General features: G+C 35.7%; 1 protein-coding gene across 2 annotated transcripts in view; it reads left to right on the forward strand.

Annotated features, from left to right (window-relative positions):
- LOC123679138 (zwei Ig domain protein zig-8-like) overlaps nucleotides 1-17435 on the forward strand; it is a 520657-nt gene that overhangs the window by 365730 nt on the left and 137492 nt on the right. The gene's annotated exons all lie outside the window — the stretch shown is intronic.

Here is a 17435-nt window from a genome sequence, read left to right on the forward strand (position 1 = left end):
ATGTATAAGTCCAAAAATGACATATGCGGCTGAAACCAGAGCTGACATAGACATCATGAAAAGACTGCTGAGAACATCTTGAATGAGGACACTGAGAATGATGGCCGGTTACACACTGATGAACAGGAGAAGAAGCTCCGATATATGGGAAATGTACAACACACGGGACATTGTAAGATGGACGAAACAGCGACGAAGAGAATGGAACGCACACGTGACAAGAATGAAAAACAGTAAAAAATAGATAGGAACAACAAACCCAACACTAGAAGACCGTTCGATACGCCACAAACGAGTTGGTCAGTCAGAAAGCTGGACTCCCAAAAAGCTCCAGACCGAAGAGGAAGGGATTAATGAACAGGTTATAAACCTAATGAAAGACGAAGAAGAAGTATTCAATAGGTATCAACGAAGAGATATTTTGTTATACCAAAGGAGTTCCTCAGAATGAAAAGTCTACGAATTACTCCTTCTCGCAGAATGGAGGGAACACATTTCAAAATAGATGAGAACAAATCACCCGTGACTGATACAAAACAGTGGCAGAGAGACGCATGGAAATCTGTTTTCCATACGATCAAAGCCCGCCAAAATATCTGCCGACCTCGTCATTTCTTCCGAGGAAACGACGCGAGGCAATAAGACACTGGGTCTTTCAATCCCATCGACTTCCCGACTCTCCCAAATTTCCTGCCATCTGATCGGCATCAGACCCGGGAATAAATTCATTCCGGCCCGTTGCACAACAAAAGAACCACCTATACGTACTGGTTCTTAGTCAATCATCGATGGCATATCGGGAAAAATCGGGTCGATGCTCCCACATTCGGATATCCCGATAAATGCGACGTGCCCCCCCCACTCCGGTAATTTATTCGGGCTGTTCGACGGAACAATCGCATAGGAAACGATGTTTGTGTCCGCTCTGCTCCTTCTTGTTACCATAGAAAGCTGATTCGTATTCAATACTTCGGGAAATAAATTTGACTCCGGCGGAATATTCCAAATAAACACGGCTAGAGGCTGGGCGGAACAGTGGATTTGGAACACCGGATCTAGCCGTCGCCTTAGGGCTACGTTCCGTTTGCGACTTCAAATTTTCTATGAATAATGCATGCCGCCCATAGAAATGTGACCATCGATCACTGTCCCACTCTCGTCCGAGGTAGACTCGTTTTACATGTCATAAATATTTGATCTCTAGTGTGGTTGCTCTTTTGTTTATTGTTTTTGACGTGTTGAGTTGGATAGGCAGTGGAGTGCTTTACGAAATCTGTCTGCTTTTCATACATCCCGCCAATATTTCGAAAAGTATTTAGCCTAAACACGACTTCATATATCTGCGTTTTTTCCCTCCAGTTACTGGATTTAACTGACAGCGTGAATTTAGCTGGCAACTACGTGCTGCTCTAGAAACAGGAGGCTAGCAGCTATTCAAGTAAGGAAGATAGGCCATACGTTGAAGTTACGTACTTATCATGGATTTATATGTTTCCAGTGACAATGTGGATGTTGTTGCTTCAGTTAGTTCGAACATTTGATGGAAATTCACAAATAAAATACTCAATTTTCTTCCATTTCATATAATTGCACAAACTCTATTCGTTTGCCATAAACACTAATGTTTTCTCTGGTTTTCATGATATTATTGATATGAGAAATGTTATGATTGAAATAGAAAATTGAATAAGAACACTGAATTCTTCTCTTCATACTGAAAGGAAATATTATGTGGCTTTTAGTGCAGGCATCAATTCATTAATTTCATTTTTTTTTTGGTATCACCACAACATACAATGAAGAAAAAAGAAATTGACCAAGAAAATTTCGAAAAAAAAAGCAATGATGTCATGTTGAGAGGTTTTGAGCTCTAGTTCATGCATGTGGCTGAAAAGTTCCTGAATTCACGTCAGTGCATCTCTTTTGATATTCTTTAGTTATTATAAATTTTCATTTTTATAATTCTGATGACACTGTCAACATGAAATATTGCATGATGTTCGAAATTGCTATATCAAATCAAATTCACTTACGAAATATCTCGGTCAAATTTGTTTTTTTTTTCGTTATTCTGCTTGAGTTTTTTTATGATTCTGAAGACGCTTTCAGCAGGAGATATATCAGGAGATACATACAATATCACAACTCGATCGGATCATTAATCTTGGAAATATTTGAGATATATGAAAGCGATGGGATCAAATGTTACAAAATAATCAAATAATTTTTTTGTCACTTTTCTGCTTGAATTGATCTATATTTACGAAAATATCAAGTATTTTTTCCAAAATTCTTCTTGGATGTCGATTGATTCAGATAAATTTATCAGCTCAAAATTTCTTATGGAACATGAAATTATTATTTCATATTAACATCTGAAATCTCAGCACCATCGTTTTTTTTTTATAACAGAAAATATTGGATAATTTTTTCGGTGTTCTAGTATTTGTCATAATTGAGTCAAACCTCATCTTTCAGGACCATTCTTTGCTCAAAATTCGAAAATAACAGACACTATGATAAGGCGGTTTGTTTGGGTAACGAGCGCTCTAAAATTATTAAGGTTGTGTTCCATCCAAGTAAATCCCAAGGTATTAGAAATGAAAATTAAATTTAGAGATCGAAACTAATAATAACTAATAATTTCTTATCAATTCCGTGGAAATTATTCAGACTCCTAAGAATTCTATCAAATGCAAGATTGTGTCAATAAAAGTGCAATGGCTGAATGCTCAGAACTCCACAATCGATCAGTTAAAATGTAAATTTTCCGGGAAGTCACAAAATTCATATTTCATTAAAAATTCGAGTTCACCATTATTTCATTCGAAATTGAAATTTCGGATTAATCAATTTTTGTCAAACGAACATAAACGAACATTCAAAATTGGGGTTGAAAGGCCGTCAGCTGTTCTGAGTTAATCTGAATCATATGATTTCAGTAGTCCAATTATGCTCACAATACGGACTTCATCAGAAATTTATGGGATACACTATAGATCGCTTGGCCATGGGTCTGTTTGAATGGGAAATACTTTGTTATTCCACAATGAACTCCGATCATTTTCTATTTATTCAGGCCAGTGTGTTGACGACCATTTCCATGATGAAATTTTGAATGAGGATGAGAAATGTTTATACCCTAGGGTCACTTCTCTACCCCAATGAAATTAATTTGATACACCTGTATAAACATCGGGTTACGAGGATTATTCGTGTACTATTTCGATGAGGATTTGAATTCAACAGATACTCTCGAAATGCTCCTCTTGGTTCGAAAGGAGTTAAATAATAATTTTCATTTCGATCTATGTATGTCACAACAACGAGCTGTGCAGATTTCTCCACTATTTGGGTGATAATTTCTACAGATTAGCTACAGAAACTTTTCAAATTCAGTTGAATCACTTCCTTATGGCTGCACAAAGGTCAAATTAGCAACAGCGCCTAGCAGGATCGATTGACAACTAATATTATGCAAAATATTAGGTTGAGGGAAAGGTTATTCCTTATTTCGCTTACTTTTTTTTGAACTTCAGTGAAATCAAGTGAAAAAGGACCAATACTGTTAAAATCCAAGAAGACTGATCTTTCAAAAGTCGCCACTTCAATCTCAAGGTTTTTCAAGATTGAGTGAACACATCAGTGTTCTAGACATCTTATACTTATATACCTATGATAATATGAGAGAAATTCAGTTTGTGCTTTACTATTTCTATTCGTTAGTTGTTGGCTTCTACTTCAATCAACGTAACATATTGGATGTCATTTTCCAATAATTTAATCTGCAGTCAATATATGTATATGGTACATTGGAAGCTGGACACTCGATATTTTGAATCACCATATTCATTTTCCTCTTTTAAGGTAATTAAATTTTTTTAATGAGAGCTTGATTTGATATGCTTGTATTGTGACGTTTTAAACATATTTAAAAACGAATATTTGTTTTTTCGTTTCTAGCAAAATTCCCTATTATTTACAATATTTTGAAATCAGATTAATATAAACCGATTATGATTCAATTATGATGTTTTATGAAAATTCGATAGATGATATTAAATTGGTTCAGTTAATTGATAGAATAATAAACATCCTCAGAGTAGCTTTCAGGAATATAATTTGACAACATTTCAGAAACGAAAGTAAAATAAATAATGAATTAAACTTATTTTATTTCATATGATCGAAATGAGAACACAATACTTGATGACCAGAGCAGCTACAATAATATGTTGAAAAATCCATAAAATCACCGATGTAGTAATAGTTGAATGAATTTCACTGCTTCTATTGAGAACAGAATATTCTTCTGAAATATAGAAAAGACTGAAGCTGCGAGACAAATGTTAATCAAAATTTGCCCGTTATAACAGGTGGTCCACAAAAACCAATTTTTATTTGGAGCGGGACATCCTGTGATTCGTTGGTGTAGGGAATCATGGAAAGATACAGGCTTCAACAACTTTTAGAAATTATTAAATTGTTCAATCAAAATCAGTCTTCAGTTGTGAATACATGATGTTAGTCTTTTGCGTATTCAAGTTGGCATAATAAACGGTCTTAATCACTTATGGTGATTAAATTCCTGAAAGCCCTCAAAGTATAACATACAGAGTTCAATCTTACAATCAGTTGACCACAATGAGATCTCCAGTTGAGATTCCTATCAATTGTGATTCCTAGAAACTTTTTAATTGATCTTATTTATTTATATCTCTTCATCATTGGTATTGATATTCATTGGAAAGATTGTATTCAATCTTGTACTGGAGAAATACATCATGTTGGTCTTTTTTGTATTCAACCTGCTATCACTCCTGTTACACCAGACTGAAACTTTTGACACTGGAACTTTTAGGTGACTAGTCACTAAATCAACATTTTTGGAAGTATGAGAATATTAGTTTAATCTGCATACAAGTTATTGTTGATATAAACTCTGAATTGGTCCTCAACCATCAGATATTCCTCAATCATGATTGTTTTCTCACTCTGGATATCATCCGGCAGGTCATTTATGTATGTTATTTATACAAAAAGAAGAGGACCCATAAAGGTCCCCTGCAGGACTCCTCTTATTATATCTTTTTCTTCCATATTTCTCTCAATTCACTTGATGAACTCAATATACTCATAAAATTTAGTTGAATTCTGAGATACCTAAATTTCACAATATATTGTCTCAATTTCCCAATACGTAATAAGATATCCATTAAATACTGCATGAACTTTCGTTTTGGTATTTAGCCACTGATTTTCAAATATAAATTCGCTTGAATGGGTATTATTTCATTTATTGAAAACAAGTTCAATCGAACAAATAAAAAACCGACGCATCCACCATTTTGTCATTCTTGGTCTTTCGTATAGAATTCCTTCATTCGTTATAAGGGGTGTTTTTTTTCGAGGTTTATAACTTTAAGTTGGCATTACTATTCAAGATGGCGACCGATTCAACAGCTGTCAAGTGATTTATTTTCAGTTTGGTTTGGCAATTAATCATGAATAGACTCACGCCTAAACAACGCTTGCAAAAAGTGCAATTTTATTTCGAAAATAATGGTTCTGTGCGGAATAGGTATCACGCACTACATGTATGTCGAAACACCGTTACATCCAGAAAAACTGACTGTTTGGTGCGCTTTATTGGCTGGTGGAATCATTGGTCCGTACTTCATCAAAAACGATGATGGCCAGAACGTTACAGTCAATGGTGATCGGTATAGAGCCATGATTACTAACTTACTAACACGTTTGGTGACTGCCTAATTTCACGTTCTGGACCTGTGAATTGGCCTCCAAGATCTTGTGATTTAACACTGCTAGACTACTATCTGTGGGGCTATGTATTGTCATTGATCTATGCGGATAAGCCACAAACCCTTGGCCATTTGGAAGACAACATTCGCCGTGTTATTGCCGATATACGGCCACAAATGTTGGAAAAAGTCATCGAAAATTGGACGTCCAGATTGGACTACATCCGAGCCAGCTGTGACGGTCATATGCCAGAAATTATATTTAAAATGTAATGCCACAAGATTATCTTGCGGATAAATGAAATTCATGTCAATCGAATAATCCATCGTTGTTCCATTTGCAATTTAAAGTTCTATAGCTCTAAAAAAAATAATTTTTATAAGAATGATGATAAATTTAAAATAATAAATGTTGAGATGTAAATTTTGAAATCGAAAAAACTTAAGCTGGTACGTTTTCATATTTCATTGCCGTCGAAAGATCATCTCCTCGATGAAGTTCTCAAGTGTCAATCATACTTATTTTCGCTGGAGAGGGTGACTTCGGAAACTAATCAACTTCTAAAATGAAATTTTATAACCCGATATTGAATTAATGTGTACTTGTACCAGTATTACCTTGAAGTCGCGTTGGGGTTCTTAAGTTTCAATCAATTTTCGCAGTACCGTTATTTGATCCTTGAAGTTTGATTGATGAAGTAATCGCGAAGTTATATTGGAAGTATAATGTTAAGCCGGTTTCGGAAACCTCCTTTGCATATATATTTTTCGTCGTTGTTCTGATATTGCTGACAGAAGAGTTTGGAATATTCCGCGCAGCTTCGTTTTGATAGGATGAAACTAGCTCAACATTTTTAACAAGGAAAATCCTTCTATATATCTGTCCTACCGCCGTCAGTTCTTTGGATTATTTCAATTTAACTGTTTCCAGGTTTTTTGTTTATATTTGAAGAAATGATCATTGTTGAGTTATAAAAAATTTGCCTCCTCCGAATCCTAAGATCGGATATCAAAACTAGGGGTTTCATAGTAATTTGCGAATATTTCTAGAATATTTGAATTTATCGTTAACATAATTATCGTTTACGGCGTTAACAGACATTTTGGTACCCATATCTGGATGATTTTTAGGTTCAGGATCAAATTTTTCTCATCATATTTAATTTTGTGATATTCTAGATTATGTTAATCGTTTTCATTTTCAACTTCATTTGTTTATTTTATAATCTAACCATTACGCCTGTTCAAAGAAAACAAATGGATCCAAATAGTTGTTCAAAAATTTGCCTATTATTTAGACAATTTCTTCCATTTAACTTTCTTGACTTTGAATTTCACTGAAAGCTCCAAAAGTAAAACAATCAGCAGGTGGATATCCTATCATCCTCGATATCGATCCTCCAAAGTTATAATATCCTGATGGAATTGTTCCCTCTGTAAGTCGCTAAAATCACACAAGTTTTCTGGAATCTAGGTGGCTCTAGGGTAGTGAAGTTTTATGAACATGTTACAACCAAGAATTTTAAAATATGTGCTAATAACAGGAAATTCCCCTGACAAATACCCAAAACTACTCCTATCTAGATTTGAAGCTTCAACAACTTCATCAGCATTAATATGCAAAAAGGTGAAAGAAATATTTTCACTATCCTAAACAAAGCTTCGATGATTAAGTTTTGTTTTCCTTGAATCATGACATCTCTTGGAAGCCAATTTCTGATAATTAATTGTTAACATTGCATTGCATAAAAAGTAATGTCATTTAGTTTACTTTTTGTAACTCTCAGTGGAGTTGTTTTGTGCCTGTATTGAGCAATTCTATTTCAAACTATGCTTATGAAGCTTTTATATTCTTGAAATCATTTGAAACAAAATTAACAAGATTCCGTCCTCTTCACAACTTTCTTTATGTTTGATCAGAACGGGGTATGATGGAATATTTGAGCTGATCTGAAAAGAATCATCTCCAGTAGATTATTTGTTTTTCAATAATCTTCTTTTATTTTTTCAAGTAATTCTCTGAGAAGATTTCGGCAATTTTTGTCTATGATGAAAATGTTAAGTTCAGTTGTTATGTTATTTAGGGTTTCTCTTGATTTGCTATTTTTTATATTGAAAAAATTCAACATTGACCGAACTCAATACTGAAGGCTATTTATGACAAAATGATGAATGCCTCGGTAACATATTTGTTTTAGTAAATTCTCAAAGGATTTTCGTATTGTAATACGCCAGAAACATTCGCAGTACTCAACTCAACAACTTTTTTAAGTACCATGACGATGAAATGAATATTGTAGTAATACATGAAAGACAAATATACATTCGTATTGATAAAAACAGAAGATCAACCCAAACATAAACAGATCCCGAATTGAATTCGGTTTTGCAGCCGTTGTAGCGGAAAATTAGGTATATCGAATTATTTTTGGCATCCCATTCTTTCGACCCAGTTTCGAATGATTCCAGTCGACGCTGAAATTTCATTAATTAAAGGAATTTAATTACTTCCGACTGAATTTCAATTGTACGCGATTTGCAAGGAGGATAACCGTGAAGTTTGCAATCGACCAAATTGGTTAATCTGTGTTGCCGGTTGGGAACTTGTTAGAACGAAATCCACAACAGGTTTATGCTGATTTAGTTGCCGATGTTCTAGCTTATCAACTTAGAGGTGTTTTATTTTGCGGGAACCGGTTGTTCAGTTTGAAATGTTGTTCTGATCTTCAATTAGTTCGAATTTAGAACCTGAAACTGGCACATGTTGGTCATTTCATGTTTTACTTCGTTTCTTTCGAATGAAAATTATTAAATTTAGGAGGAAACACCACCACAGCTCAATTCAAAAGGAAATTGGATATGTTTCTTCTTACAAATCATCGATTTTCATAGGGTTTTCACATCATATCTTCAAATAATCTTCAAACAATAATAACCTACATTTAGGCATATCAATATTTTTAATTTGGGAATGAAAAAAAATTATGATATGGTATTCCTCCAGTGCACTGATATATTTCAGAAATATTCGTCAAGAAATTAATAATAATAATAATAATTTGGTTTATTCTGAAATCCTACATAAGATCATTACTAGAGAAGCAATACTATAATTTTGTGAAAATATTTGAAGGGGTATTGAAGCACATCTTTTCGAAGAAAGTTGGATCTATTTTAATATTTCTAACTTTTATTATTCACGAGAAAGGCACGTGGTGGTGTTCCCTCCTAACTACTTATCATTTGGTAGACTATTCCTAGTCGATTTGAGCCTGAACTATCAAACTTGTGTGTCACCATGCCACACTCACACCAGCCAACGCGTTCATTGCCTTTTTTTGTGGCCAATGATTTTGGGAATGATTCGATATTTTGAACTTTTTTTGCATATTTCAATATTCTCCGTAGATTTTGATGTCTATTCTGCTATTAAATTCGGGCCGCTATCTGGACAGCTATATATTTTAACATTTGACAAGTAAAAACTACAGCTTTACTAAAAATGGACGATAAACGCTTCTACAACGCATTGTTGAATTCACTACAAAAAATGGTGACAATTTTGCAGTCACAATTTCTAAAACTAAAGCACTTTTGGGTCATCGGAAACCCTCTACAGCAATTGAAAAAATGGTGGAAAAGTTTGAGCTGTTGGGACAGTTAGTGGTGTGAAGAATCGAAACCGTGTGTGCTACTCAACAACCATCGAGAATATTGCCACAGTAGCAAGTTGTGCCGAAGAACACCCAGGTTTGTCGATTTCTCTTCTATCTTCAGAATTGGGCAGTCACAAAGAACATAGGTCTTAAGGCTTGTAAATTAAATTTTAGTTATCACAAGATCTCAAGTCGGTCGATCACCAGAAATGTCCTATATTCTCTGTTTGAATCCTTGAAATGCATCAACATGATCCGGATTTCCATCAAATAACATTTTCATTGATTGAGCCCCTTTTCACTTCAGAGGTTACGTTATTGAGCAGAATTGTCGCATTTGTGGCTCAAAAAATCTAAGATAATTGTTGAAGAGCCTCTCCATCCTCAACGTGTCACTGTTTGGTGCGGTTTTTGGGCTGGTGGACCCTACTTATTAGAAATGAAACTGGTGCAACTGTTTTGGTTAATGGATTGCGCTACCGAGCTTTGATTAATGTTCTTTATTGCCGTAATTAGAGAAATATTGATGTAACCGAAGTTGAAGACGACGCTCTGAGCATAGCGTAGCGATAGAAACTTTCTCACTAAAATGAAAGAAGTGGAATAGTCATCGAAAGATATTTCCAGATACACAACTTCACCCGAATATTTCAATTATTCAGAAATATACTGACGAAGACTAAAAACTAAAAATTCAACTCTATATTCGAAGTGAAGAACGCAATATTCTAGTTTTTTTTTTTTTTTAATTTCAGTTGAGATATTTTGTTACACAAGATGAAATAATGAATCATTCTTGCATTCGCATTATTTTTTTATCATTCCAAAAAAAGACTCTCGAAAATTACGCCTGTAGCTATAAACCCCGATGAACGAACATAATTTCTGCTAAATTCGTCCAGAAATATTCCAGGACCGATGCACCATGTATTGAGTCCCCCATGAAAATCTGATAGAATATTCGAAGGACTTGGAGAAACAATCGTCAGCAAGTTGCTTCCAGTTCCTGTGTAGCCGCGTCTGCAAACACTACAGTAAATATTCTTTCTCGAGGTCGAGAACCCTCGAATGCAGGGTACACAAGAAGTGATTTTCATTCAGCATCACGTCGTTTCTTTTTTCGAGTAGGCATTGTTTGTTTGATTGCGAAAAATTCTATCAGATAAAACGGGTGGGAAGTTTAGTCTTCGAGTCGTGTTCAATTCGATCAAGAACTGCTTTTATTGTCATCGACGATTTAGTGATTTTTGTCAAGAGTATTACAGCCAGCGGCAGTATTCGTCATTTCGGTTTCTTGAATTCGATAACAAACATTTAAGTTTGGACGAAGTGGGAATTCTTCAACCTTCTTAAAATTTAAAATGTTTCGTTTTGTAATTTTTTTATCTGACAATCGAAAGCATAGTTGTTGTAGAGTTTTTTCGCTCTGGTTCAGTTGTCCAGTAACATTCGAAATCTAATTTCATTTATAATTTAATACAATTGAAGCAAGATTGATATAGTTACGATATAATTGTATGAATGAGCCTTTAAAACATTCGTTAGGAGTATGCTCCTAATGAGCGTTTGAATTCATAAGGGGTAAAAATGTTTATCTGTCTTATTTTAATATTGAGAATTCGGATTATTTTTGGTTCATAGAATAGTTCATATATCAAGGTCTATGAGTAGATATTTATGCCCGTTCCTAAAACGTCTGAGGGCATCAATATCTCCTATTAAAAATGCATACAAACTTGTATTTGATAACAGTTAATTGCTACATCTACAAATTTGTTTACTATATTTTATTTAATTTCATATAAAGTATATTTCTTTTCTATGAAAAACACTGTAGTGACTCAGTCCTCTCGAGAAGTAGAATCATATTTAGAGTGTTACTGTTACTAGTCGCATCGAATGCTGTTGATGGTTTGGATGTCCAGTTAATGGTGGACTTTCCTTTAAGGTTAGGAACTAAAAGGTCGTTGAGAGGAGCCTTGCATTTCCCCCTCCACAACTCGCTTGCGCTCTCTGTTTCTGAATAAACCTGCACACCTCCACCGCGAGAGCCTGGTGGGGGTGTTTGTAGTGAATCTGTCTGCTCAAGAGATGTCGTTATGGGTGTCGCGTCACATTTTAGTCTGATCTCGGATTTATAGGGGTCGCCGCGTTGATGCAGAGTCACCTCTCCACGATGGTGTGAGAGGGTGTGTCTTAGCAGAGAACACTATATTGTCTAACTGAAGAGTTTACCAGCGACCTCAAGACGAGAGCGCACCTACTTAAACTTGGCTCGAAAACGTGTTGCCTAACATACTATTATTTATTTGAACATAATAATACATTTAATTACATAATAGAAAGGAATGTCCAATATTGCTACGGAAAAGCAACTAAACAATAAAATATTGTATGTCTTTAAAAATATATGATAGAGATGGCGTTAAAAATACTGGAATATTGGAAGAGCATTGAAAAACTCTGTACCGATTGATTTATGATTTGAAGAGGGTACAATTGCCAAGGTTCGCTCATTCATTTATTTCGTTATATAACCTTTCTTCAATCTACGCAGCCGAGGATATACTATTTGAGCCTTACATATTTGGCTCTTCTCGTAGTAGGTTTTATCGTTTCTTTGATATACATATAGGTAGCCGATGTTCCATAAGATATAACGAGTTGTAAATGAACTGAAACTATCAGTAGTGAGGACGCTTGGCGAGTACCTCATCAGCCCCAGGGTCGATTTTGATCAGATGGACATATATTAATTTTTTTATTTTTTTTATTCAAGAATTATTTTATTTGAAATGTTCTTGTACTTATAATATTGTGTACAATTTTCAGTGTTTCTGTTAATCATTTCTCTCTTGAACTTTCAAGCCTCTTGCTTCAGTTGGTATAGATTCAACCCTTCCTAATCTTCAGCAATTCTGCCCCAAAACATTCAACCGAAATTGAAGCTAACCAATCGAATCCATCAGCCTCCATGCTTGTCGTGTAAATCCACTCAGATACGTGCAGTCGGCCCTAATTTGATTGAGCAACAAATATGTTCACTTAATATTTGGCGAAGAGAGCGTAATAATCCAATTTGTGAGGAACATAATATTAGGAATTGAATTCCTTGAACAGTGTGTCTCGAAATCGGTGATTTCACGCCGCAACAGTAGATCTTTAATATCTTTTAGCTCAATTTCGATTCGACAAGGGATTTCGTGCGAGATTCCATTATTGAGAGAATTTTTAATGAATTTTGGTCCAGTATTTCCTGGAAAACTTCCAGTGTCATTGTGTAAAGGACTTCAATCTGAGTGGAGTGTTTCCTGGAATTTATCCGATGAGGAGGACGTGGAATTGTTCCATTATTGCATTCGACAATTGGTCCAGAAATATATCAAACCTTTATAAAATATACTGAGTGTTATAAATTATAAGCTGGGTTGAAATAAGAAACGAGGATTTTATTGTGGTAAAATATTCAAAAATTTCACTAATACTAAATACAATTAAAAGCTTTTTTATAATCCATAGTTCTACCTACATTCTATAGAATTTCAACGTTCGTTCATTCATATACAGGGTGTCCCGGAAAGAATGCGACAAACGAATACCATGAATTAAAGTCATCATGGAGGAACCGTATCAAGAGGTTTCAATCGCCTGAGTGCCTTCGTTTGGGATACACAGGGTGATGTTCAACTTATGAGTGAAATTCCACTGTTGATTAACTCTTCAACTGATCGACCGAATTATTTCAAATTTTGAAGTTTTGTAACCCTTTTCTATCGCCTTCCTTCAATATTTCTGAATTCGAGTAAATCAGATCCGGACTAGGAAAATTTCAGACTTTTCCTATTTTCTCGAATATTACCCTGTACGTGAACATTATGATTTTTTTTCCGTTTTTGTAACCACAAAGAATCAATTCATTATAAAAATTCTAAATCTCTGCTTGGCTTGGTCTACGACTGCGTCAAATTATTCGACAACAAAAAATTCAGACAACAATATCCACCACAGAAAAATATACGACCACAAAAATAAAGAAGAAAAATGTGATAAACAAAATTATCGTACTACAGAAAAAAAAATGCTATCATAAAAAATATGTGAGAACAGAAAATTATACGACCAGAAAAATGTGATCAAGAAAAATGTGCGCAACAGCAATATATGCGATCACAAAAATTAGTGATCAAGAAAAATATGTGACAACAAAAATATATACGATCAAAAAAATAAAGGGTCAAGAAAAATGTGCGACAACAGCGAAATATGCGATCACGAAAATATGTGATCGAAAAAAATATGCGACCACAAGAAATATCTGATCAAAAACAAATTTGGGACTATAGAAAAAATAATTCTATCACAAAAAACAAATATGTGATCAAGAAAAATATGTGACAATAGAAAAATATGCTATCACAAAATATGTGCTCAAGAAAAATATGCGACAACAGAAAAATAAACGACCAAAAAAATGTGATCAAAAAAAATATGCGACCACAAGAAATATCTGATCAAAAACAAATTTGAGACTATAGAAAAAAAGATTCTATCACAAAAAAAAATATGTGATCAAGAAAAATATGTGACAATAGCAAAATATACTATCACAAAAATATGTGATCAAGAAAAATATGCGACAACAGAAAAATATACGACCAAAAAAAATGTGATCAAAAAAAATATGCGATCACAAGAAATATCTGGTCAAAAACAAATTTGGGACTATAAAAAAAAAGATTCTATCACAAAAAAAAATATGTGATCAAGAAAAATATGTGACAATAGCAAAATATGCTATCACAAAAATATGTGATCAAGAAAAATATGCGACAACAGAAAATATACCACCAAAAAAATATATGTTCAAAAAAAATTGCGACAACGGAAATAAACGACCAAAAAAATATGTGATCAAGAAAAATATGCGACAACAATAATAATAATAATAATCCAAACCTATTCGGAATCTCAAGCCAATTACCAACAAATCCAACTCTCAATTCACACAGCCGGCTCCAAGACGGTGCATCCAGACGGCCCCCACTTGCACCGACCTCCGGCCCCAATCTGGCACTCTACCCCCTCGATAAATTCCAAACGGCGAGACCAGGGAGAGCCGTCGCTATCTGCCGGCAAAAAAACCACGACGATCATTTATCGGTTCGATGGGACCGGGCCGGAAATTAAACTGCTGTTCGGATCGAACAGGAAATTCGCATATTCGGCCAGATGCGCGTTTTCCGCGAGGACATTACCGGTTTTTGCGTGTTTTTCGCCTCAGAATCCGGTCGGGACGGGCGGACATCGGCCGTGATTCGGGAATTGGAAAAACGCGTTATTGTTACGTACCGTTGTCGGACGCAGACGGCGCAGCGGAGAGCAGAGCTGTTTAAACGTAGAGTATGACGAAAATTGTTGTTTTGGAGTTCGTGATACTGGCGCGTGGTTGTTAATTCTCTATTTTTTTTAGATGGGGGAGTTGTTAGAGAGGTTCTAGGTAGGAGTAGAGCAAATTTTGGTCTCAACCCACATACCTATATCAGGTGTAGTAAAAAAGATTCCGTTATTTTTCCAATATATGGCTTCAGTTATCTGTATCCGTGGTGTATAATTCCGATCAGGTTCCACTAGATGACTTCAGAATGATGAGATTTCGTACTACAAAAACTTTTCCGACAGTTTTGTGATTAGTTGACTCATTTTAGTTTGAGTCAGCGTAAAAGATGGACACTAGCAAAGAAAAAATACTTTATATTCAACAGTTTTCCATCGATAAAGGCTAAAATGCAAGCCTGAATGCTGAAAATGTGAAAAGTGTTTGTGGTTCTGATACTGTTACAGCCAATCACGCGCAATTTTGAGTTCATCGATTCCATTTCGGTAATTTCGATGTCAAAGATGCACCTCGCACTGGAATTGTCGAAAATATCGATAAAATCATGAACAATGTGGAGTCCGACCGTAATGTAAGCACTGTTTCTTTTGCGCAAGAGCTAAATATTGCTCAAAAATCGTTTGGAACCATTTGCAAAAGGCTGATCTCAGGAAAAGGCTCAATGTATGGGTACCACACGAGTTAACGCAAAAAATATCATGGGCCGAATTTCCATCTGCTAATCACCCATTTTTGAAGCAGTTAGTGACTGGTGATGAAATGTGGATCACTCACGACAACGTCAAGCAAAAACGGTCGTGATCAGCTAGCGGAAACTGTGGTCAAGCTAGGAAAGTTTTGCTGTGTGTTTGGTGAGATTGGCAGGGTGTTATTTACTATGAGCTGGTCCCTCAGGGCTCAACTGTTGACTGGGTACTGCAGCACTGTCAATAATTGGGCCATTTTAAGGAAGCAATAGCCCAGAGGCGGCCAGCTTTGGCCAATAAAAGAGGAATTGTCTTCCATCAAGACAACGCCAAACACATCAATAGTGACTCGTCAGAAGCTCCGGAAGCTTGATAGGGAGATTATTATGCATCCACCTTATAGTTCGGACCTGGCACCAAGTGATTACGATATATTCCTGCCAATGGCGAACAATTTTGCTGGTAAAAATTCACTTCAACAGAGGCTTGTGAAAATCGACTGTCTCAATTTTTTCCCAATAGCGACAAGGGGGGTCTATGAGAGAGTTAAAATGATATTACCCTCAAAATGGCAACAACTTATCGAACAAAACGGCGCATAGTTGACCTAAATCGGATTAATATTGTAATTAAAGCCTTCTTTATCATGCAAAAATATTGGATTTCTTTTTTCTATACCTTATATCATAGTATTATAAGGTATAAGGTTTGCATGAGTGACCCTCCTCTTTTTATACGTGAAATTGACTGAAATAATAAGAAATATAGGTTGTAATTTGAAAATCCGGTGTTTTGATGAATTTCAAAGTGTTTTTGATGATGTTTTCGGGAATTATTTTTATTTTCAATTCTCCAAATTTCCCCAATCATTTCACCTCTTGGTAGAAAGACCAGATTATGAATTTCTAGCATTCTGCAGATTAGCGCCACACGTTGCATCATCCTCAGCAGAACATCACAGGGTCGGTGTATATGGCAGGGTCCTCTAAGTTGCCATACAGACAATTCCATCAGTGGGCCTGGGATGAAACAGCGCAATCACCTAAGGAAAAGCTTCTTCTTCAGATGCCATCTCCTCTCAGAAGGTTGGCTATAAAAATGGCTACCTTCATCTTCTACACTGCAGCCCTAAACAACTCAACAGAACTGCACTCGTACCATTGTCTCAAGTTGTTCAACCAGGAAATCGTTCTTTTGATGTTTCTTCTTCCCTGTATCACTATCTGCAATAAGGAATATTTCTCCCCTCCCAGCATATGACCCAAATACTACAACTTTCCAATCTTAACCTCTAAAATAGATTGAGAACAATCTCGCTAAAGATTTGTCCTGCAATCTTCTTTATTTTTCTTTCGAATTGAAGACCGAACCGATACCCCAATAAATACCTTTGACTCCGCAGCATAAATCTCACTGAATGTCGGCAAACTTCAACAGTCTGTATAGTTCGGAACGTCTTTCCACTCCTTTCATCTAAGCCGCATAACTCCCCGATGAATGGGCTCCGTTCCATCAAGGACGGGTCGACATAAATTCGCGAATTAACGAAAAGACAGTCTCCCGAAAAATAATCCTCGGAATGAGAGAGGAATCCTGCCGAAATTGTAACGTCCCTTTCTCGAATAGAAATCTTTATCCATTCTCACTTCCGTCTCCGGACTAGTCCGGGTGGATGCTTCTTTCTTCGGCGGCGCTGGGAGTCCGCAGTCACATTAAGACCTGATTGGAATCGGGTCAGCTGCAGTGGCGTCTGTTGCAGAAAGGGTGATGGGGTAGGTTTACTGACAATATACTCAAATCTTTAAAAGATTTGACACCCCTAGGTTTTTTAAGAAATGAACATACTATATTCTGAATGTGAGATTAATATTTTTCTCTATTTCAACTGCAATATACAGGGTGATTCCGGAGGAGACCGTCAAATTTTAGGAGAAGT

The sequence above is a fragment of the Harmonia axyridis genome, chromosome 1 (genome assembly GCF_914767665.1).
Source record: "Harmonia axyridis chromosome 1, icHarAxyr1.1, whole genome shotgun sequence".
Lineage (NCBI taxonomy): Eukaryota > Metazoa > Arthropoda > Insecta > Coleoptera > Coccinellidae > Harmonia > Harmonia axyridis.